This window comes from Meriones unguiculatus, chromosome 16, assembly GCF_030254825.1.
Source record: "Meriones unguiculatus strain TT.TT164.6M chromosome 16, Bangor_MerUng_6.1, whole genome shotgun sequence".
Lineage (NCBI taxonomy): Eukaryota > Metazoa > Chordata > Mammalia > Rodentia > Muridae > Meriones > Meriones unguiculatus.
Window position 1 is genome coordinate 39,666,036 of NC_083363.1, and position 20,958 is coordinate 39,686,993.

Genomic DNA, 20,958 nt, shown 5'->3' on the forward strand with positions numbered 1-20,958 from the left:
AGCTTGCCCTCCAGGTCCATTTCTGTCCCATCATGACCTGCTCAGTGTCCTATACTATACCAGCATGTCTTCAACTAAGGCACTGCTACAGAACAGGGGTGAAGCAACTCTGAGGGACATGCAATCCTGCTCCCTGCTGACCTTGGGATGTATGAGGGAGCATCCCAGGAGATATGCAGAATGTACTCTTCTTCCCTTCAGCCAAGCTACAGTTCAGGAAATGATTCTCCTCAGCTTCTGACCCAAAGGAAGCCCTTTGTCCACAGCCATAGGTCTTGCCAACTTCTTATGACACCCCTCCCCACACCCCCACCTTCCTGCCACTTTTTGTTCAAGGAAAAGCAACTATGCGGGCAGTTTTTTCATGCTTCAAGTCACCTCTAGGCTTAGCTGTCTCACCTCTTCCATTTGCTAGTCAGAGTGTCATTTATTTATTTTTCCCCCTACACAATCTTCAGTGAAAAAAAAAAAAAAAGCAAGGCAAACAAGTATTTTTTTTTTTTTGAGCAAAAATGATGTGAAGACAATAGAGGATGGTGAGTTTATGTGCATCTGAGTATTAGCGGGAGCGGCATGAGCCCCTCCTTCTTTCCTGCTGAGAAATCCTCCTCCTGCCCCTCGCCCTGTACACCCAGCTTCACTGGCTCAGGCCTCTTTGTGTTTTGTTCTTGTTGTTTCTAAGCCAGGGTCTTTGGTAGCCCAGGCTGGCCTTACATTTGTGCATAGCCAACGAGTGACCCTGAATTTCTAACCCTCCCCTGAATTTTCACCTCCCAAGGACTGGGATTTCAGCCATGAAGCTCTCAGGGCTGGTGCCATTGGAATGTTCCTACCTACATCACGTGGTTCACTCATCAAAGCTTCTGCCTCCCATTGTGTGTCTTCGGGCTTCTCAGCAAAGGGCCCTTCAGGACTGACTGCTCAACTTCCAAGGTAATATTAAGCATCTTGAGAACCAGAAATGCTTCCTATCAAGAGCTGCTTTGAGGAAACATGATTTTCAGTTTAATTGTGTGTTTCAGAAAGATGGACATTCTTAACCCTACAAAGCCCACAAAACCAGTTCCAACACTTACCATGCAAATTCTTTGTTAGCCAAATGACAACATTCTGGTGGCTTTGAAAGTGGCACCCGCTTGTGTGTTTTGGTCAGAGGACAACTTGTGGGATTTGGTTCTTTACTTCCACCATGCCAAGACAGGCTTGGCAACAAGTGTCATTACCCACTGAGCCGTCTTGACAACCACTAAATTTCCTTTAAATCTCAAGTATGAAAGATTTTAGCTGTTCTTCCCTAGCATCGATGCTCCTAGCTCTGCAGCTCAGAGATGTCACATTCACCCCCACCCACTAAACAAAGAAGGGGGAGAGAGGAATGGACACACAGATTCCTCCCCATCCATCCTTCCAGCCCTTTCTTGTCAGCGAGCTTGGTTTCCTAGCCACTTCCTGCCTTATCTACCCAGAAGGAAATAACAACACTCAGGATACTTTGTCTCTTTGCTTGCAGACCAGGCTCTGAGGCACAGGCCTCCTGTCTGCCCATTCCATAAAGACTCAGGTTCAAACTCTTCTGGATTATGGAAAGTTGCCTAAGCTGCAGCGGCGAAAGCCCTCCAAAGGAACAAATTGCTTGATTCAAGTGTTTATTCTAGGCAACAACTGACTTCCTGCTTTGCAAACAGAGGTTTCAAAGGACCAATTCTTAAAATTCCAAAGAATGCTATAAGTGACCATATTTTGACCTGCTTATAGACCAAAATGAACCAGAATACCAGAAACATTTGAATTGGGGTTTTATTAGATTACAGAAATGTTTAAAAATAAAAGAAGAGTTCATAGCAAAGAAGAGAATTAGTGGCCTTCCTCTGGGAACATTTCTAATTTTAGTGTGACCTAAGGATGATCCAAATGGTTTTGGCGAAGTCCTGCCTTCACACTCGAGAGAATGAGCTCGGTGCACAGAATGGCGGTTCTAGCATGTGTGTGTCAGAAGATGGACCTCATCAGGCAGTGTTGGGACCCCCGGGACCTGGTTACAAAGTCCTAAAGCTCAACCCAGACCCTATTATCTAAAACCCAGCGGTGGGGCTTGGTAACTAGCATTTGTCCAAGCTCCATGGTGGTTCTAGGGCACATGGGAGTTTAGCAGTTACGGAGAGACAAGGACTGCCTTATTCTATAGTTTCTCACCCTGAAAAGATACTGATGACGTGATGCTTGGTTCCTCCACTTTAGGTGGGGTGACCAGAGCCTCCCAGGGTCTTTCGAAAAACATTGGCAGAGAGAGGAAATCTTGGATCAGTCCTCTCCCTTTCCCCCAACACACACACACACACACACACACACACACACACACACACACTGATTTCCGGCTAATAACCATTGTAATTACAACTTCTGTTCCCATATCCAGCTCTGACAAGAATTAAAGTCACATATTACGTACAAAATGATGATTTTATACATGAATGCCTTGTATTTCACACATAAACACCTCCTTCCTTCCTTCTTACCCAAGGGCCCTGCAGCCTATATGTTCTCTAGGCCTGAAAATGGCCGCTCTCTCTGCTGCACTGCCTTCCCTTGTCCTTCATGGGCCAGTTCAAGGTCACTTTTGCAGGAATCCCTCCCAGTTGCATGCTCGCCCCTTCTTCCTTCTGTCAGAGCGCTAACTGAACTGCCCTGCAAAGATCTATTTTTAGGCTCTCTGCTTTCCTGCAGCATTCCTACTCTGTCAGTGTTTGCCTACTTTTCAGGCCCAGTGCCTTGCACCACGCAGCCCAGAGAAGGGGGTGTTCACTCATGTTTGTGAGTGATCCTTGAGGTGATGTATTATTAGAGTCCTAGAAGACTCTACTTGGGCTGTGATGCCATACTGCCGGGGTAAAAGTTCTGCCACTCATTAACTATGGAGACATGGTGAGTTGTTGAACCTCTCCATTCCTCCTTCTCAGCTATAAAGTGGAGACAGAGGTGTGACTATTTCCGGTTAAATGACACTCTCCACAGGAAGTGCTCAGAGCCGGGCCTGGTAGGTGTTAGTTCCTCCACGCTAGCAAGGGAAGAGCCAGAAAGACCTAAGCTGTTTCCCTCCTTACATACCTCCTCGTGCACTATCAAATTCATACTCTTTCTCCCTTTTTTCCCCTCCCTCCCTGTCTCTCTAAGTCATCGTAATTCTTTCCAGGTTGCTAATATTTTTCTCCTCTCCCCTTTCTCTGTCTTTTTCTACAGTATGGTGCAAGCCCATAGCTACGATCATCCCACATACATAACCACCTTGAAGCACTAGTGTGTATGTACCTCCAGGAATGTGGGAGTATATGCGTTTACAGATGTTAAAGTTTTATGGGTTAGTTTTTGGGGCTAAAATGGAACCACCCAATCTCAGCCAACTGGGAACACTAGCCAAATCCTTAATGGAGTGGGGCGTGTTTTAATTTTGACCACTAATGTAGCACAATAAATAAGCACAAGTATCTCTCCAAGAGCATTCTGTGCTCTTAACTGCTGAGCCATCTCTCTAGTCTGTATTCTTCTGTTAGTTTGTTGGTTTTTGAGACAAAGTTTCACTAAATTACCCAGCATAGTCTCTAACTCACTATGTACCCCAGTTTGGCCTCCAACTTGCAGTCATCCTCCTGTTTCGACCTCCCCAAGTGCTCAGATTACAAACCTGCCGGACCATGTTTTAGTTGAACATTTACTATTTTTTAAATCCTACCCTTTTCTGAGTAAGTATTCACATCAGTGAGTAACACTTACTCACTGGTTAAAAAAATTTGAGTACCTACTTTGTATGGAGTATTTTCTCTCCCCCGCCCCCCCAGTTTCATTCATTCTTTAATTTTCTTCTGTGTTAGGCATCAAACCTAGGGCTTTTCACAAGCTAAGCACGTATTCCACCACCAAGTTTACAGTCTACAGCTGGTCACATCATAGCCACAGTGAGGAGAGCGAAGAGTCAATGCATGTGTCTTTGTTTAATGTAGCTGCATATGTTTAGTTTGATTTCTCCACGCTTACACAGTCATCACCCCTTGCCTAGAGAATGGTCCTGCCCATGGTGGGCTGAGCCTTTCCACATCAATTAGCTTAACTAAAACATTTTTCCAGAGACACCCTCAAGGCTAACCCAATGTAGAGTCGAGGCTGTGTCAAGTTTACAAGGTAACCGTCACACCTGCCCTGAAGGATGCGTGGAGGGGGAGGGATGAGCTTATGTCACCATTGTACACAGTCTTCTAAAGCAAGGTTGGGTGTTATTTTTCTAGTTCTTACACATGAATAAGTGTTCATCCAACTTTGGGGATACCATAGAAGATGCTGTTAGGAAAATGTGCATTCTCCTACCTTCCTGCATTCAGGGTCTGATTTCAAAGGCTCAGGGAGCCCGGGAACCTGCATTTTGTCCATCACTCCATCCACATCTTATCACACCTCCATTCACCATGCTTGGTCTCTCTGGTCCTTTGTCATTTACAGTTGTCTCACACGGCTATATTGACAAAATGGAGAATATAGGCTGGGAGATGGCCCTATTGATAGAGTATTACTACACAAATGTGAGGACCCAACTTCAGATCCCTAGAAACTGTGTAAAGATCTGGGTGTTACAGTGCACACCTGTAATCCCAGTACTGGGAGGAAAACACAAGACAATCCATTGATCTGACTGGTGAGACAAGTCTAGCTGAATTTCAGTGAGCTTCAGGTTCCGTGACAGATGCAGTCTCCAAAGCTAGGGTGGAGCAAGATGGAGGAAGAAACTCAATATCAAGCCCTGGCCTCCACACACATGAGCATGCACACAAATGAATATGTACTGTAAGGAGATTAGGTTTATTAAAACCAACAGCATGTGCTTTCTGCTGACAGCCCAGCAGAGGCTGTGGGATCCCATGCGACATCCAACTTGGGGAAAACTGTGTCCTCTCTGACTGGTCTCCATTCCTCCTACTTGTGGGAGAAAGGGGGTCGGACAGCTGTTCCACTGACACGGTGCTCACACGGTCTCTCCACAATCACCATGGTTCTCCCTCAGACCATGCTGCAAACCACTCTCTGGGCTTTGATAGAAGAGTAAACCCAAGTGACAGGGAGGCACGCATGCTCAAACATTTCCTTAATGAAAATTAAGATGCAGCATAACAGCAACATCGTCAGCCACTCTGGCTTTGTAAACAAGATGGAAATTCAAGAGAGGAAATGGTCAGAACTGTGATGTTGATTAGAGCTGGGTGTCAGGGGGATACTTCAAGCCTTCCTCCCGAGTTCAACATGTGCTTGCATGCACGTGTACAAACGAGGGGAGGGGCACACGGCATTCACTTGTCCTGGTGCTTAGAGAATTCCAGACAGTGTTTCTGGAGAATACAGAGAGTCTCAAGCAAGACGAGGACTCACGGACCCTCTTCAATCCCATTTGTTCTTGATTCAAACAACTGTCTGATTTCTACGTACCCTCATCACTCGTGAAAGTGTTTGCCTGCACGTATGTAGATCACATGCTCTAGAATTTTCCAGAACTGCTGCATCTCCTGGGTGCTTAGCAGTGTTGCAGAAATATGTTCAGTAAGGCATCCTTACCCGATTAAAAGATCTTCCCACCTGCCATGCCTCTGCTCTAGTCAACCCCAAGGGCGGGAGGCAGGGAGTCAACTATTTTTTGAGAAGGAACGGAAATTGGATTAGCATTTTGATAGAAATGTCTGGTGTGATAAAGAGAGCAGCCATTTTCTCAGATCCAAGCAACGGCATGCCGAGTGGATATAACTGTGAATGAAAATGTGTTTTCTGCAATGTATTACGCATTATTTCTTCCCCATGGACGCGTGTGCATGCACACACAAGCACGTGGGCAGGCACTCACATGTACAGGCATGCTGCAGGGGCGCATGTAGAGCTGAATTGCCTAGATCTTTTTGCTTTCCAATGTGTGTGTGTGTGTGTGTGTGTGTGTGTGTGTGTGTGTGTGTGTGTTTTCCCCAGCTACAAAAAGCCACGGGGCACCAGCAGGAGAGGGTTAAGCAGGGATCTCTAGTAATGCCCCCACTTGTTCTCTGAGGAACAACAAAGAGAGGAAGCATAGCCTCTATGGAAGGAAATTCCCAGGCCTCACATGGACATTCGCAGCCTGCCCTGTGAACCCCTGAGGGGTGTCTGATAATAAACACTCAGCCAACAAAACAACCCAGAACGGCATTCTTACCAGCATTCCTGTATCCCCACCAAAGGGCTAGAAAACACTTTTCTGCATCTGGAGACCTAGAAAGGCCTGGACAGCCACCCAGGAACCCTAGCCCTGCACAGAGCTGATGCCTCTTTGCTCCCCGAGCCTTTGATTGCACTGGGGCTGAGGCCTGACCCACTGGGATTAGCATCACAGATGGATGCAAGGCAGGGCAGGGCAGGTGTGGAATGCTGCATGTAGACCCGAGACCCACCTTTTCCTTTCCCATGGGACCCTCAACACAAGCCAGGGCACTGAACCTGGAAACAATGCTGTACAGGCCTTCCTCAGGAGTGTGAGGGAGGGATTTAAATAGAATGGGCAGTGAAGTGAAAGTTTTTTACTTTTGATGTGGGAGTTTGAGTGATAGGGTGTGCATGTGTGTACGTGAGCATGCATGGGGTGGCCGGAGGACAAGCTTGCCTGTCATTCCTCAGAAGCCATCCAGCTTGTCTTTTGAGGCTTTCATTTGCCTGGAGTCTACCATGTAGGCTAGGCTAGCTGGTTAGCAGATACTCAAAGATTTGCTAGTCTTTGCCTTTCTGGCTCCTCTGTACCTATCTTTTTCCAGGGACTGAATTATCAGACAGCCAGGTTTTAGGAAGTCCTGAGAAAAGATCTCACCATGTAGCTTGGGCTAGCCTGGGACTCTCTCTGCTGCCAGGCTGACTTTGAACTTGGAGAAACACTCCTTCTTCAGCCTCTCTAATGCTAAGATGAGAAGTGTGGTGGCACACACCTTTAAGCTCAGCACTCAGGAGGTGGAGGCAGCTAGATCTCTGAGTTCAAGGCCAGCCTGGTCTACAGAAAGAATTCCAGTTCTAGGACAGCCAGGGCTACACAGAGAAACCCTGTCTCGGAAAAAAAAAAAAAAGAATAGAATTTTGTGTGATGACACCCAGCTTAAGTGACCTTCTGGGTTTCTTGGTCCACAGTAGTGAAAAAAACAAACAGAAGTAAAAGAAAAAAAAAAAAGCTGGCTGTTAAATACTTCCACAGGAATTACTTATAAGGAACTTTTAGCAAAGTGGAATCAAACTGTAAAACCTTAAGCAAAAGTCTATCTAGTTAAAGTCTGATAATTAGTAACATAGTAGCTTATTTATCTCTAAACTAATAAGATACAGGACCTTTTATATCCATTTAAAGATGAATAGATCTAAACCTACAAGAATAACAAAATTACGGATGATTCACTGCCTACTGCTTGCAATGGCAAGTACTGGTGTGTGTGTGCTCTTTAGATTTTCATTTTTCTGTAATATGCTTAAAAGCCCCTTTGGTATATAGTGCAGCATGTATCCTCAAATGCCATCCCTGTATCAAAACTGAATCAAAATCCAGCACCTAGCACTGGAGAGGAGTATATCCTTGGCTGTAAATAGAAGGCAGATCTTTTTCTTTTTGAATTGCCATCACCGGTGTCTGAGATATTTTTAGATAAAAAAAAAAAAAATCAGACCTATCTTCTCATTTGCATTTGCCCTTGCCCGAGCGGAGGGCGACCTCCATCTTGACCTCCAGGACTGAAGATCACATTGAGTTGGCTGAGAAGGATGACAGCTTCCATGTTTCCCTCTAGGTGGAGTTAACAAGAGTCTCCGCTCAAGCCTCCTTCTGCCCTTTGTGCTACAACAATGGACGGAAACACAACCTTGTTAGAGGAAATTCCCAGGGCTACGCTTCAGACATTAGACAGTTGCTTTGCTGTGCTGTGTAGCCAAAGCGCATCTAAAAATAAACACATAGACCTGCAGAGGTTCTAGAATATGGCCCTGTACCGTCGATTATATTTTAAAGGGGTTTTTAAGATAGCTGTTTTTAGGAAAGCAAACTTAGGTAAACCTGCAGAACAGACTCCGTTGTGCCTCTGTGTCTGCCTGATGAGCTGCAGCAGGTTTTGGTGCTCTTTTGTAGAGAGGAGGGCTGCTGTTCTCTTTCATTCCGCTGGGATCTCAAGGTGAGGCTGAAGGAAGCAAAAAGCATGCTGCAGTGCATCCCAGCGTCTTTAGAAGGGTGTGGGGGTCCTAAACAGACTGCAAGAAGAGCCAGCTCTCCGGAGTCTGTGAAGAGTCAAGTATTAACACAGAATGTTAGATAGCCTGAGTCCACTTCAGCTGGTTCTTACGTCTCCAGGTTGTCAGGCTGGCAGAGGCTACGCTCAGTGTGTTCCTTTTCACAAGAAGCAAAAACGGGAAGAAGGCTGGAGACCTGGATGCTAGAGCCAACAGCCAGCTCATGCAGCCAGCTCTCCTCTCTCCCTAGGGGTCCAACACCCAACTCACAACATCAGAGGAGCATGGAACCACTTAGCTTCAACATGTCGCCGTTAGATTTCTGAGTGGCTGAGAATACACATCCTTTGGTTTCGCGGCTAGAAAAGGAGCTTGTGGTATTTGCCTGATCCTGTGTTGACTGAACAATGTCTCCAAACATGGCAGTTGACCACCAAATAAGAATGTGTTTGTAACACAAGATCCAAGCCACAGTTAAGTTGTTCAGTGACCCAAGAGTGGTTCGGGGTGAACTTTCCCCCTCCTCTTTGTTCTCATTTCTGGTTTTTTTGTTTTGTTTTGGGGTGTGTGTGTATGTGCGTGTGTGTGTGTGTGTGTGTGTGTGTACGTCTGTGTGTGCATGCTTTTTCCTGGAAGTCCAGCTTAATCTATTGTTGCAAAGAGCCTATTTTTAAATTATTACAGCCAAAAAAATAAAGCTAGAGAGTGAAAAGTCAGCTCACGTCACTCTAGGCTAGTGATTTTTTTTTTCAGGTCTTTATCTGGTGGCTTGGATTAGGGCACTGACATCATGAGATTCTCAAGAATGGGAAGGGACCCTCGGGTCATCGCTCAGACCCCACCCAGTCCGTCATCCCATTGGGAACACCCTGGCCGCTGCTCTCCTGGGGTGCTGGAATGCTGCCCAGGACAGGGTGTTCCCCAGCCCGCAAGACAACTCACCCATTTTTAGACAATTCTGATGGTGGGTAAACCCTTCCACAGACTGAACTGAAATCCTTTACCCTATAACTTCTACTCGGTGATCTGGTGGCCATCTCCTTTTCCACACAAGTGACCTTTAAGTAATCCGAGGCAACCTTGACATGCTGCTACAAGACATACCCGAGAGTCCTTCAACTATTCCGTGGATGAGCCTTTCCTCAGCGTCACCGTCTTGGTCTCTTTTAAGATCTGGGATGGCTCTTTGACTCAGTGTGACCGGGTGTGATTGCACGCTCACACACACACACACACACACACACACACACACACACGCACACACACCGGAGGTCAGTATCAGGGTGCCTCCACTGTTGCTCTCCACCTTACTTCACAGCACAGGGTCTCTTCACTGAACCCAGAGCTCACTGGTTAGCTTAGATTAAGGGGACGACAGCAAGCTCTGGAGAGCCGCTTATCTCTGCCTCTCCTTCTCCCCAGGGCTAAAAAGACAGATGTGCACTGCCACATGTGTCTTTTACGTAGGCGACAGAGATGCAAACTCAGGCTCTCAAGTCTGCTGGCAAGCTTTTACCCAATGAGCCATCTCCCCAAGCCCCGCTGGTGTAGTTCATTCTAAGCAGCTTGCTACACACGTTAGCTGATTCTGATTAATCTCCTTTTCAACATACTTTTCAGAAAGAAACTCAAGAGTTAGCAAGGTGTGATTATTTATTTAAGGATGAAAAAAAAAAAGGAATTTAAAGCTGCCTGTGCCTCTCTCTTTTTACCCCACAGAAGGCTCTGTTTAAAAAAGACGTTTTGAGGTAGCTGAGGCGCTGCTCACCTGGAATGCCAGCTCTTAGAGAGAAGCATGAGGACCAAGAGTTCAGGGTTATTCCCTTCTAAGATGGGGGCCAGCTGCGGCTAGCATGCAGCCCCGTCTCCCCAAAAGGATGGTGGTGGAGGACGGTGAGAAGGAAGAGGGGGAAAAAAGTAGAAAGAAATGGAGGGAGGGAGAGATTGTATTCTATAAACCTAAGTTTCAGACATAATCTATGTATATCCACTGGAAGCCTCCCGCTTCTAGTTTAGCATCCCTTTTGTTGCTAGCACTGCTGCATATTATTCATCAGGATGAGTGCACTTTTGAGTGGTTAGGAAATGAGCTGAAGGGCTGTTTGTACAAAGGTGCAGTAGGTTAGAGGCAAAGAGGTGAGAGCAACAGGAAGCAAGGAGGAATTTTGGATGTCCAGGAGCTATTATTGGGAAACTTCAGATGGTGGAGGAACAAGAAAAAGAAGGTTAAAAGACAGGGAAAGAAGTCACTTGAGAAGTCCTGAGCAGTTTGCATCACCCTAAGTCCAGTGGTTGGGTCTGGACACATGAAGAAAGGGCTGTTTTTCTTGAGGCTCCTTTGGAGCTGTTGCCATGCGGTGCCCAAGGAAAAAGGAGGAAAAGGCACTAACGGACAATGTGAATATCTGTTGCTGGAGTTGAAGGCAGAGCAATGAGATGACTCCCTTAGGATCCTTTGGGGACTTTGCCTCAGAAACCTACAGCTCATCATGAGAGGTGTGAGAGGTGTAGGGATGTAGCTCAGTTGGTAGCCGGCTTGCTTGCTTAGCATGCATGAGTCCTAGGTTCCATCCCTTTGGACAGCATAAACTGGGCACGAGAAGGACAGACTTGCAAACCCAAGACTTGGAGGTGGAAGCAGAGGCTTGATCATCAGAAGATCAAGGTCATAGTTCTTAGGTAAGTAGTTCAAGGCTAGCCTGGGATACATCAGACCTTCTCTCCAAACTGTCATGAGCCAATGTGAGAAGAGAGGCACCCTGACCTCTGCACACTGAGAGAAGTCAATGCTTCCCTGTTAACCACTGCATAAAATCAAGGCTGAGAGAAAGGTTGTACACCCAAAGTCCCCTGGCAAGACAGCCACAGGTGCAGGTGTTACGGCCAGAAACCCCAGAACATGGTACAAGTTTTTCTGCAGGACCACACTGTCTTTGTTTGTTTGTTTTTGTTTTTTGATGCAGGGTTTCTCTTTGTAGCCTTTGGCTGTCCTGGACTCGCTTTGTAGACCAGGCTGCCCTTGAACTCACAGAGATCCTCCTGCCTCTGTTTTTCCAAATGCTGGGATTACAAGCATGCGCCCCTGTGCCCAGCTGACCACACTGTCTTAAAGCTCCGAACGCCCTCACTTGCATGTGTTAATGTTTATTAGCCATCACATCTGGTTTTTCTTTCTCTCTCTCTCTCTCTCTCTCTCTCTCTCTCTCTCTCTCTCTTTCTCTCTTTCTTCCTTCCTTTCTTTCTTTCGAGAAGTGTAGGAAAGAGGATGACCAAAGGTCCTCTGCTGAGGTTCACATTTTTTCTTTTGTCATCATGGTCCTAGGACATAGCCAGTTACCTGATAGAAAGAAAGTGTTGCTGGGAAAGTAAACTCTGGGTTAGTGTGGTAAGGAATGGAGAAGAGGGATTAGGAAGTGCCTAATGAGAGAGACTAGCTAACCAGAGAGATGTGAAGACTTTAAAAAATGCACGACCCACCATAGAGCCTCAAAAACAAAAACCTCGGCAAATAACTGAATCCAGCAAAGTCTCAGATCAAAAGAGTATGGGAAAATGTTATAGGGATTAGCAGTTTTCCTGGAAGATTTCTAGTAACACATCTCATCCTAACCGTTAATTCAAAATATTCAGCTAGTTTGCACATTCATTTGTTCCTTCCTTCCTTCCGTTCTTCCTTCCTTCCTTTCTTCCTTCCTTTCTTCTTTCATTCACTCAGATAATACTAACTGAATGCAAGCAATATGCCAGACATTGAAATAAAGCACCAGTGTCTAGTGACCGATGAGAAAGCCTATAGCAACTCTTACTTTGTTTGCATAAGAATCATAGACCCAGGGTGCTCAGTAAGGGGTGGACTGAATGTGGGGGCATGAGAGTAAAGTGGCTGTAATGGGTAATTGGGGAGAAGCTAAATGGAGGTATCTAAGCAGAGAGAACAGCACACCGGGATATAAGTGGGCAGCAGAGTGATCACATGACAAGGAGAGTGGCACTTAGCTGTAAAGTCAGGTAGTGAGAGGTAAGGCTGGCAGGATGCTATGGAGCAGAACTTGAACCCATTGCCAGCCCTCCCCAAGGAAAGACCTGACAAGATTTATGGCAATCTGGATGAAATAAAGACTCATCAAGTCTGGGAAAGAGATGGAGGTTGCAAAGAGGGATGGTTGCATTTTTAGGAAGCCCTTAAGTGATGTCCGATACAAATGGTCCATGGTGCCCCTTAGGTATCAGAGATGTAAGCAACAAGGTGTGTATATTTGGCATAGCTCAGGAAGAGAACCACAAAAATCACAATTGCATTTTCCCAACAATTCTGTGGCAGGGAATGAATGGAGAAAGTCAATACCAAACCTAAGTACACAATGGCAAATAAATAAATAAATAAATAAATAAGAAATAAGAACATCTCAACCAAATAAGATAAGGGGAAAATGTTTTGTAAGTTGGCTGCTACTCACTGAAATCAGTACAAATATTCCTGCTTAAGGAAAGGCTGGCTGTGAGAGTGACATGAAACAGTAAAATGGAAGCACGCTGCACCCAATTCAGAGAAGGTTGTGGTATAAACTGAACATGACTTGCCTTTCTTTGGATCTCAGCTGCATCATCTTGAACCCCACTACCTGCCATCAAAAGCAGCTAGCTGAAGGAGGAGCATCATGTCTGCAAAGGATTTCCATACCACCCACGCAGGTAAAGCCAGGCTTTGTAGCTATCGTGGATATGAACGTCAGGAAATCTCAGGAAGAGCAAAAAACTTTTGGAAAACAACACAGATGTCCACCACCTTCCTAAACAACACATCTTTTTGTGTGTGTTTGTTTGTTGGATTTTGGTGTTGTTGTTGTTGTTGTTTTACTTATAATGCACAGGTACGTAAACAAGAAGCAGCTGTATTGCTGCCAGCATATTCTCTATCCACCTTGATATATTTCTAACTCAAAAACCCAAAAACAAATTAAAACAATCGTGGCAGAGTTCTGCACCGTGGGGTAAAGGCAAGCCAGCTCAGGAATATTTCCCCCTTCATTACACAGAAGCCAAAACACACAATGTCTAACGAGGTGTCCGCCAAAGAAAACAAGAATCAGACTTTACCTTTCTTGCACGATGCTGGTGGCTATTCTCTAGCCAGAGACACACAAACTCAAAACAACCAACTTGAATACCCTGTGCCTGCCACTATTTACCCACACAATCTTGGAAGCCAGCTGATCTCCACAAGCTGAGTAGAGGCAGCCACAGGGAAGTGCCGGGTAGACAGACAGACACCCATCTATCTGCTTTAGCGTAGCTTGCCTCATATCCAAGGGGGGGAAGACCAAGCAGGCACCTACCTTTCTCCTCAGCCTTGGGTCAGCTTCCTCAGATTTACTCCTGTGTGGAAGATCTCCCGCAGACCTCTGAGGTGAGGTGAGGTGAAACTTAAGGGCGTCCCATTCGTTCAGACAATCCGAGGAGGGTAGAGTCTCGCCAGATGAGACCTGAGATACTCCTGAGCTCACACAGGCTTCCAGACCTCGGGGGCAGAGGTGAACTGTGGGCTGTTCCTCTGAGCAGGAAGAAACTGGGAGGCAGTGTGTGGCTGGAGGTGGGGGCGGAGGCTGGGGAAGGGAAGTAATCTGGGGACTGTAATAAATGAGAAATCCTCTCCACATGATTTCCTGTATGTGGTGCCTCTTGCTTCTCGCAGGCTTCCCAGAGGAAATCAGAAATTTAAACTTGTCCTTTGGCCACTGAGAGAGGAGAGAATAAACATGCCTTCAAGAACCATGAAAATGAGGAGAAGCAGGCAATTGGCAGGGAACTCACGGACCAGCTACCTTTATCTTTAACCAACACTTTCTTCCTGAAGTTTCTCCAAGTGTTTAACTCTACAAAAGTCAAGGATGCCTTTGTCCTCCACCATGCAGCTTCTGGCCCTGGCCCAAATGTCACATAGCAGAACTGCCACTGAGAAAATGGTCAGAATGGGCTCAGGAAGAGTGTCTCAGGAAAGACCTGCACCGCTTTGTTTTTGGAAGGACTCATGATAGCCTTTATTAATCTTGAAAAAAACAATCACCTCTTAGTTATCAATCGATTTTGTTCCAGGGCTTGAAGAACTGTTGGTGATCTATGTTTCATAAATCACTGCAAGCAGGAAATGCTACACTAGTGGCTCTCAACTCATGGATCATGACCCCCTTGGGAGTTGAAGACCCTTTCACTGGGGTCACGACATATTAGATACCCAGTACATCAGATATTTACCTTACAATGCATAACAGTAGCAAAAGTTAGAGCTATGAAGTAGCAATGAAGATAATTTTGTGGCTGGGGGTCACCACAACCTGGTGTGTGTGGGGGGGGGGGCTGTATTAAAAGTTCGCAGCATTAGAAAGGCTGAGAACCACTGCTCTACGCAAAGTGTAAAGCTCACTGAACATGGAAAACAAAAGGCACTCATTCAAGTGTAAAAACATTCAAGATGGCGTCACTAGAGCCCTGGGCCAAGGACAGGGAGGGCAGCCTACATGAGCAAAGGCTTCAATATAATTGCACAGAGTAATCCACCAAGCTAGTCCCAGTTATAGAAGGAGGGTGGGAATTCTAAATGAGTGTCAGGAGGCTCAGAACCTCCTGTTTTGCTTTGTGGGGTGAAGTATATGATTCTGGTGTATAGGAGAAATGCTGAACTAGGGGCAGGAAGAGGTACAGACTATACAGGGTCTGCCAAAATCATACCCCTTGACTCCTTGCCAATGTCTTGGCTTCTTCTAACACCTGCTCTTCCAGATACCAGAAAACTTCCCTCAAGGAGTCTCCATGATATGTTTCCCATGATTAAAATCTTATACAGCCTTAAGAAGAAAAGCCAAACACTTCACTGTATCATAGACCAGTATCTCTTGCTTTACCTCAAGGCTCCCTTCTGTGAGCCCTGTTTAATCCTCCTTCTCTTCCCCTCCTTCCTTACCTCTCTTTACTTATGAGAACCACTGTATGCAGAAGACAGATTCCTTGCTCCAGAGTCTCTTTCACTCTCACAGAGCACATCCTCTGATACCTTGGCCCCTGGTATTGTTCCCCAGAAAGCTATGATTATCTCCCTCCCAACACCCAAAGCCAGGAAGCCTGTCTAAATGTGCTCAGAAGAAAAAAGATTAAAGTTAGTAAGGGTGAGGGAAAGCACACGGCAGTCAAGAGGTAAGCAAAGAAGGGGAAAGGAGGAAATGGCAAATGGGAGACAGGGAGGGCAAGGAGAGTAAGGGGCAAGTGGAGAAAGGAAGGGCAGCAGGATGAAGATGGGAAAGGTGGGGAGAAGCATGGGGTGAGAAAAGGTTAGAAAACATCAAGACAGGAGACAGGAAGTCAGGGGCTATCACAGGCCAGCATTTCCTCCAGGGACAGCATCAGGGCAGGCTCTCTGTGCTTCCGGCAGGACTCCTTCATCTTTCCTCTCTCTGTAGGCAGAGGGAGAAACAGGAACAAGCCACCATGGCTACCACTACAGCAAAGAAATAGCCTCAGCATTTTTCTGGGACTTGGAGGCATTATCAAAGCCACACAGTACTTTGTCATTTTATGGTTTAAAACACATCCAAACAGTTACCACTGGAATTTCTAAGCATCGATTTGGGTTCCCTCCCATGGCTCGCCAGAATCAAGTGGTCACACTGTTTGCAAAGGCTACTCTTGGCTGAGAATCTCCACAAGGGGCTTCCTGATTAAAATGCAGGCCGTACAAACATGTTCAGAGACAATCAAGGCATGCACACTCCAAGTAACCAGGTTTGTGCTCAGAACTGAAAATGTTTTAAAGGTTTATTTTGTTTCATTTGCATTTGTGTATATGTATTTCTGTGTGCGTGTGTGTGTGTGTGCGTGTGTGTGTGCGCACGCACGCGTGTGTTGGAAGCCTTGCTGCAGAGGTCAGAAGAGTCAGATCCCCTGGAGCTGGAATTGCAGACTGCTGTGAGACATCCAGTGTGGATGCTAGGGCCTAAGCTTGAGTCCTCTGAAAAAGCGGCCAGCACTTTGAATGGCTGAGCCATCTCTCCAGCCCCATATACATTTATCTAAATTAGTAAAGATATTAACTAAATGAATTATTTGCATTTTTGTCAGTAACTCTCAGTTTGGCTCCTAGTTAGTGGGTATTATTCCCATCAAAAATGAAAGCTTCAGGAAAAACAGTGAAAGACTTTGAAATGGACACCAAAACAAGATCATCATCAACAGAATGTTTAGTGGTACCTAGGAGATCTTATTATGTGTGTGCCTGAATCTATAGGAGCCTATCTTTTTATTTTCTTTGGCCATCTTATAATTATTCTTATACAAATTGGTGGTACAGTAAGTAGTTCTCATTTTAGAAACAGAAATGCATTTTGTTTTGTGGAGTACAGTGTAATTGATGTCCTCTCTGAACAAATGTTTATTCCAAGCATTTTATTTTGATTTGTTATATGGTATTATCCAGTTTTGCATATATTTCCAAATGCAGTTCAGCTGTTCTGATCATCTGTGTATAAATGTACCTGTTCTTCAGATTTCCCTTAGGAAAAATTTTAACACCTTTCACCCCCTGTTTATTAATTCATGACATAAAGGCAACCTCTGTTGTACATTTATTTCATGTTAAGGTAAGGATTATTTTTTTTTTGTCTTTTTAAAAATGGTCTTTAGACAGAAGGCGGATACTGATATTGCTGACAGCTTGTTGTTTTAATAATTTCCAGTAGCATGCTGTTTCCTTAAATGTTCTGACTAGTTTTCGATGGTCCCCGAGTATATAAAATAAAATCAGGGAATAAACACATACTGATTGTTAAAGTCAAATGGCAAGAAGACCAGCGGCCAAAGAGCCCCTTGTCAGAGCCCTCACCTGCTCTGACACAGAGAAGAACTGAAGCAGTGGGTATACGGGGGACATTCTGAGGTCAGTGACTGTGGGAAAAGCCTGGAGATCAGCAAGAGAAACAGACTGGAACCTTGTAGGATGTAGAGAGCTGGGATGACAGCAATGAAAGAAGAGGAGTTACCAACATGTGCAGCTCTGGCTCCATGCCTTGTAGACTCTCTCTTGTGTAGGTGTGTAGAGAAGTCTACCAAAGTCCACTAGGGCAGATGTTGGCAATGCCTACTGCTAGAAAGTATCAAAATTCCCCCAGGCTCACAACCCACTAGATAAGTAACCTGAATCTCCCCAGGGTGTCATGTTATCATCTCCCAGTGACCCCTCAGGATGGTGTGATAAGGATTGGCTCCCCCACCCCCAGTTTATTTATGTGCATGAGTCTTATGCTTGAATGTATGTCTTTGCACCAAATGGGTGCAGTGCCTGTGAAGACTGGAAGATGACAGTGGATCCCCTGGGACAAGAGTCACAGATGTTTGTGAGTTTCCATATGGGTGTTAGGATTTGAACCTCTGCAAGAGCAGCCAGTGCTTTCAACTGTGGAACCATCTCTCTAGCCCCATAGGGAGGTAATTTGAGAAGAGGAAGAAAGAAAAAAATGGATGGGTTCAAAGCTGAATTCATATGATTTTTTTTTTTCAGTGCTGACGATTGACCCAAAGCGATGAACATTCTAGGAAACACTATGTCATCTGAGCCACAGCACCAGCTTCCAAACTTTTAAGGAAGTGATGTGAATTCTTCTCAATAACTGAGATATAAAAATAAACCTTCCAGATTCATTCTGAGGCCAGCATCACCCTGTATCAAAACTAGACAAGGACACGATAACAAACTATACACAAGTATTCCTGATGAGCATTGGTGCAACACTTCTCAGGCAAAATACTTGCAAACCAAATCGAATAGTGTATCAAAATGTGTATCATGATGACCGAGTTGGTGTCTTTCCAGGAATACAAGGATGGTTAAACATATGCAAATCAACAAATGTTACACAATGTATCAAAACAACAAATAAAGATTACAGTCTTCTCAATAGATGTAAAGTGTCACTCAGTAAAATTCGGCATCCAGAGGCTGAGGCGGTGGCTCAGCGCTTGCTGTTCAAGCATAAGGACTTGAGTTTGGGTAAAAAGCTGGGAGTGGTGGTTGGTGTTTGCTTGTTATCCCAGAACTGGGAAGCAGAGAAAGGTGGATCCTGAGGGCTTGCTGGCTAGACTTTCTCGCCAACTCTTAGTTGACAGTGACTCTGTCTGAGAAAAAACAATGGGGAGAATGAGAGAAAATGACACCTGACATGAACCTGTTGGCCTCAATGTGAACACACGTGGACATTCACACTTGCATACATATATTCATATACATTATGATTAAAGTCCCGAAATAAGTATGGGAGTGGTTCCCCATAACGAAGACTGTAGTGATGAAGCCATAGCCAACACCATATGAAAGAGGAGAGGATGAAAGCATTTCTTCCAAGATCAGTAATAATAGAGGGGTTCCCACTGCTGACACCTTTATTCCATCTGGTGCTAGATGATTCAGCCAGAGCAACTGGGAAAGAGAGTTACATTACAACGACACAGTTAGGAAAGAAGTCAAATCATCCCTATTGGCCAAAGACATTAATGGTATGTATACCAAAACCTTCATCAAATCTTCCACCAAAAGATTACCAATTCAGTAAAGTAAAAGGATGTTAAATCAACACACAAAACCCAAAAGCTTTTCTACAAACTGACAGCGATTTTACTGAGAAAGAAATCATTAAATCAATCCATTCACAATGGCTACAAAAATAAAGAATTAAAACACTAGTAACAAATGTAACCAAGGAAAGATTTTTATAATTAGAAATTATGAAACACTGAAAAAGAAAATAGAAATACCCATGTTTCTGGATGAGAAGAATTAATATTAGAATGCCCACACTCAAGGTCATCTAAAAATCTAATGCAGTGCTTATAAAACTAGCAACAAGATCATTCAAAGCAGATCTAAAAACAAATCTTAAAATTTATATGGAAGCACAAAAGACCCAGAATAAGCATAGCAATCTTGAACACAAAGAACAAAGCCGTCTAGACATCTTGTTTCAAGACATACTACAGAGCCATAGTGACCAGAACAACATGGTACTGGGCACAGAGGCCAACACAGATCAATACAACCATCATAAACTTAGGAATAAGTATGTTGATCTCTAGTCAACTGATTGGGTCCCAGAAGCTTGCGCTAGAGAAGGGATAGCACCTAATTGATGCTGCTGGAAAGGCTGGGTATTCACACAGGGAAGGTTGAAACATGACCTCTATCTGTCACATCATATAAACATCTGTTCAAGATGGATGAGAGAACTAAATATGAGACCTGAAGCTGAGCAGAGAGGACACATAGGGGCATTGATGCAAACACTGATTTTCTGGATAGTCTTAAAAGTTCAGTACTGAAGGCAAAAAGTAACAAATGAGACTACATTGTACACACACACACACACACACTGAGAGAGAGAAGGAAAGAGAGAGAGCTTTCTCATAGCAAAGGAAATGAACTTTAATAAAGACACAACTTTAATAATGAGAGAATCTAAAACTGATAAAGTTTCAAAACTCAACAACACAAAACAAAACCTACTTTTAAAAATGGTCAAAGGAAGCTGGGTGAGGTGGTACACACCTGTAATCTCAGCACTCAGGGAGGCAGAGGCAGGCAGATCTCTGTGAGTTCAAGGCCAGCCTGGTCTACAAAGGGAGTTCAGGACAGCCAAGGCTAAATGGAGAAACCTTGTCACAGAAAAAAAAGAAAGAAAGAAAGAAAGAAAATAAAAATGGTCAAAGGACATGGATTCATGAATTGAGAGTACTCACAAGAAGAAACAAGGTATGAAAGCCAACAATGTGTAAAAAAATAATATCTATCATTAACTGTCAAAAAGATGCCAATCAAAACTATGATGAGATAACATTTTACCCCAGTGACATTGAGTGTTATTAAAAAGGCAAAAAACAAAAAGGAAGAGAGGAAGGAATGGAGAGAAGGAGGGAAAAAAGAGAGAGGGAGGGAAAGCAAAGGAAGGAGGGAAGAAGGAAGGAAGGAAGGAAAAAAGAGACTGGTAACGATGTAGAGAAAACAGAACTCTTATACACCGTCAGTGGAATATATGTTGGTACAGAAACTGTGGAAAACAGTTGAGCTCTTGGAAAACTAAAAATAGAACTAGTGTGCAATCCAGCTAGCTCAGCTATCGTTATACATACAGAGAAAAGCAAACCAGCTAAGCAGAGATACCTGTGTGCTCTCGTTTATTGCAGCGCAGATCACGACAGGATATGGAATCAGGCTAGGTGCCCAGTAACAGAAGAATGGAGAAGAAAAACAAAGCTGCTACACACATTGCAGTTTGATCCACAGCCCCCACACACCACTGCAACCAGGACATCTGCAGTAAAATAGATGGGACTAGAAATATTTATCTGAAGTAACATAAACCAATACAGGCAGACAAGTTGACATGTTTTGTCTTTCAGGTGTGGAGACTGAGAAAAGTTCTCTTGAAAGGTGTCGTGGTTTGAATAAAGTGACCACCCCCCACAAGCTCACATATGTGAGCACTTGGTCCTGAATTGTTGGAACTGTTTTGGGGAGGATGAGGAGGTAAGGTTTTGCTGGAGGAGGCATACCACTGTGGAAGAGCTTTGAGGTTTCCAAGGCGTACTCCATTCCCAGTCCCACTGGTTCGCTACCTCCAATATGTAGATAAGATATGAGCTCTCGGCTACTGCTACAGCTCCATGGCGACAGGT

The 20,958-nt window shown here is 44.6% G+C and overlaps 1 protein-coding gene across 1 annotated transcript in view; it reads right to left on the bottom strand.

Moving 5' to 3' along the window:
• Adgrf5 (adhesion G protein-coupled receptor F5) overlaps window positions 1-13,820 on the bottom strand; it is a 95,896-nt gene extending 82,076 nt beyond the window's left edge. The window contains exon 1 of the mRNA XM_060369696.1: window positions 13,587-13,820. The gene's annotated coding sequence lies outside the window, so the exon portion shown is untranslated. The remainder of the gene's footprint in view (window positions 1-13,586) is intronic.
• Window positions 13,821-20,958: the final 7,138 nt, after the last annotated feature.